The following is a 4237-nucleotide window of genomic DNA, read 5'->3' on the forward strand; positions in this document are numbered from 1 at the left end:
AGAAATATTTTCCCTCTCTCTGCCATTCTCTATGCCTGAGAATATTCTCTCAACAGATCCAAYAACTTGAATTTTAGGGTTTCTATTTTTTAATAAGAATTCAACGCTGAAGCAGAGCATTGAAACCCAAAAGAGCTGCAGCAATCCTGGAAAGAGAAGACCATGGAGGTGCTGGTTTTCCARAGCAATTGGAGGGATCGCCAGCTGAGAGAGCAGGTGGGATTCAGCCAGAAAAGCCGGGATGAGCTGCGAGGGCTGAGCGCAGCAGAGCAGGAGAGCTCCTTCCATAAAGGCACCGTGCTGTGACAGGAACCCGGTCCCATCCATCCTGCTYGCTTCCCTTTTTATCCCCCAGGAATGCCAGAATGTCGCATCCCTGGGAAGGAAGGGAAGGAAGGATCCCTTCACTGCTGCCACATTTTCCCATCTGCTGGGTTCCTCAGGGATGCCGGGCTGGCTCGGTGCAGGATGCTGCTGGAGGATGCTGGTGCAGGATGCTGGTGGAGGATGCTGGGGGAGGATGGATGCAGCCTGTCCTGTGCTGACCCAGCTGCCTCCCCCGCTCCCGGGTCGTGTTTGTCCCCCGGACCCTGTCCCCGTTTGTCCCCGTTTGTCCCCGTTTGTCCCCGTTTGTCCCCGTGTCCCCCAGCTCGGCGCTGTTTATCTTTTGCCCACACGGTGGTAGCGCAGCATCAGATTGATGTAAACATTGGGGCTCCTGCCCTCTCACCTGGCAGATCCTGCTCCCGGGAAAATGCCGGAGATTTTCTCCCTTTTCACTGATTTTCGGCAAAAAAAAAAAGAAAAAAAGCCTGATAAATCTGCGAGAATAAAGAAGAGTTATCTGTTCCATTCCCCAAAGGGCTGTGTGGCAAGAATGAGTGATAGGAATAAAATCCTGTAACCCAGCTCTGAGGTTGTGACTTGTTTCCAGGACTGGGGAGGCCAGATTTTATCAATGCTGCTCCAGGGGGATGAAGCTGCAGTTGTCCCTATCATCACACTGGGGTGGCTGCAGAGGGTGACAGATTGTCCTCTAAAGGCCACCAGAATCCACATCCAGCAGCTCGCAGCACAATGTGCTGGGCATTCTTTAGTGAAATATTTGAACTATTTTCTAAAGCTAGTTTAAGTGACAGTTTTGTCCTTGGCACTGCTATCATTGCTGGTTTTGGGCAGTCCCATCCAAAATCTGCTCTGAATTTCCACCGTCACCACCACCCCCCACACCTGGCAGGGTAACTGCTCACCAGGATCAGGGAATTACTGTGCCATTGTTATCCCCGAGTTAAACAAACTGCTTTTCCTCAATTCCAGCACAGCCTGATGAACTGCTGTGCCATCACAAACAAGAARGCATTTGCTTGAAACACAGGGGCAGGAGTAGCAAGGCATACATTAAACCAGAGCTAACACATTTTATCACAGATCTGTGCTTAGTTTCTGATGGTGAACAAACTCTCCTGCCAGGATTTGTTGTCTCATTTTTCASTCTGTTGTACTAAATGAGGTAAAATTTCCTTTAAAGTTTTAAATTTTTAGAATTTTCCTTTAATGTTATGGAGAAAACTACTTAGAAAGTTGCTTACTAACAAAATATCTATTTGTTTTCGTACCATTATTAAAATATAGCCAAGCTAATGAACACCTCATGAGGATTCATACATGCTCGAAACCTCTTAATAAGTTTTTCATTTTTCATKTAGGTCATAAAACAAAAGTAAATTTCAAGAGTGATTTTTAGTAGCCAGTCTTTTGTTTAACAGCAAATCAGAGCATTAGTATAAACCCTTTGAGGGGACATCCTACCCCAGTGAATTGTGCTCARTTCTGGTAACTTAATCAAGCAGTGATTTTTTTGCTGGAGAAGAAGGGGWAGGAAGAGAGCTTTATCTCTTAGTTAGTGTGATCTCTATAGCCATAGCACATRATAGTTGGGGTTGAGCAATTTAGGTGCTAAAAGGTACTCTCTTTCAGCAGATCAAAGTGTCTCTAACCTCAAGCTGGAGATTATCCTACAGGGCTGAGAGGACATGGTGTGTCAGTGCAAAAGACATCAACACAAGGTTTTCAACCTGGCTGGCACTGGAAAAAAAAATAAAAAAAAAAATCCCTGGTTTGAGTTGATTTCCCAGTAATTCTAGGTGGTCTCCATCAAAGTGCTGGAGAGCCCTCCTCGGTGTCCCAGGGGCTGTGACAATCCTTGCAAGCAGACAAAGCATTGCACAAAGTTCCCCGGGGCATTGCTGCGTGCCAGGGCTCTGCCTGCAGCCCCTCATCCCTTCCTGTAACCATGGCAGGAGGCCTCTGTTCCTGTCACAGCATCCTCATGGAGAGCTGATAAAGCATTGCAAAGGGTTCCAGAGCTGTCTCCCAGAAATGGAGCTGCTGTTCCAGTCTGCTGAAACTGTCCAGTGCAGTGAAAATTCTTGTGCTGATAAAAACTGCTTTACTGATGCCACTGCTGGGGATCCCACACTCCTGACAGACAGAGCCTGGCAGGAATTCGGGGCAGAGATGGGGCCCAGATCAAATGAAAAATTTGGAGCTAGAATCATATAGCAGTGGTCCTTTCAAAATGCTTTTATTTACTGAAAGCCTCMACTGAAATGAAGTCTCTTAACAGGAGGTCTTGATTACTTTTCCATTTCCAAACCACACATCATAATGGGGATGGAATGTGGTTACCATAAATTGTTGGTTTACAAATCATCACTGACTTGTTAGCAACAGCTAGGATGTTAGAGTTAGAGCAACAGTTTGGATGTGATAAAATAGCCAGGGCCCATTTTTCATGGCATCGTTGGAATGAATATAAATGAATTCTTCCCAGAGATTCATTGTGGTGGTTGTGGTAAATAAAAAAAACTGCATATTTCCTGCTGATGTTGAAATCAACGGGAGTTTTGTTGTTGGCATTGGGAGAAGCAGGATTTGACCTTAAAGRAAAGAGAAGAGGGAGAGAGAAAAAGATGAGGAAAAGAGAAGGATGAGATTGAGAGCTCTGAAATGACTGGTGCTACCKTTGGCTGGCTGGAGGCACTTCAAAAAGGGAGGCAGAAAAGCAGAAAATTGGGGCCCCTTTTCATTTGGATTTTCATCCAAATTTTCCTTTGAATTCTCGGTTTGTGAACATTGAAACTGAGGAATAACCAGTAATAGCCACTGCTGAAAATGCAGATTTTCAATTTTTCCTTTTYCTTGGAAATATTTCTGCCTCTCTAATGGTGCTGAAGAGTTGTCTTATTGGGTTTTGGATGAATCCTATAAAAATCAGTGAAGGCATTCTTTCAGAGAAGGCAGCACAAACTTCCTTCCTTCCATGCTTGCATTTGTGCCACGACAGAGATCACCAYCAGTCTTTAACCTTGCTTTTTTAACCTTAAAAAATCCATGTTTTTTAATAGACAGAATTAGCAACCKTGCCTCTGTCATACAGGTAAATATTTGCAAGAGAAATTCTGCATTAAAAAWAGTGAAACCAAGATCTAGCCAAAAAAGATCACTACACTTACTTAAAGACTAAACTACACAAATTTACATATTCCTCCCCAAACACTCTTTAAAAGTAGATTAAACCAAACAAAATAACAATGTATTAATTCTCACCACATTACAAACTTTATCACACGAATTCAAAGCACTCACAGCTTCACAATTTCTAAATATAGTTGTTTGAACATTTAAAAGAGCAAAATTTGGTCCTTTAAAGTTAACAGCAAAGTTTTCAATTACTTCACAGATACCAGAGCAGATAATTAGGGGAATAAATTTAATATCAGTGGCGTTGTGTTCATCTCCCTAAGGTGAAYATTTAGTACTTGCTCACTTTTATTTTTGATTTGATTTTTTGATTTTAACAAAACAAACATATAAGCGTCCTTTTCAAAGTGTAGGTGACCTTAAAGTAGCTAATGGGGATTGCCAAGCAATGTACAAAGAGCAAATTCAAGGAATAATTCTTCTGCCCAAAAGAAGCATCTSTCCRTWTGATTGATGTTTTATCTTTCAATCYCCACARTCCAGACCTCCTGAAACACAAATCTACACCCAAGGACTCTGATCCCTAAAGTTCACCAAACTACTTGTCATGCAGAAAATGCAAGGCAGGATGAATCTAACTTTGCTAAAACYCCCCTGAAACTGCAGTATAAATTAAATATTTAGTTCCCTAACACATGGAGAGAGAGAAATCAAGTAAATCAAGTCCAAAAACACCTTTTTTTTTTTTTTTTTT

The sequence above is a fragment of the Malurus melanocephalus genome, unplaced genomic scaffold (assembly GCF_030028575.1).
Source record: "Malurus melanocephalus ecotype Western Australia unplaced genomic scaffold, MMel_1.1 scaffold_1055, whole genome shotgun sequence".
Taxonomy (NCBI): Eukaryota; Metazoa; Chordata; class Aves; order Passeriformes; family Maluridae; genus Malurus; species Malurus melanocephalus.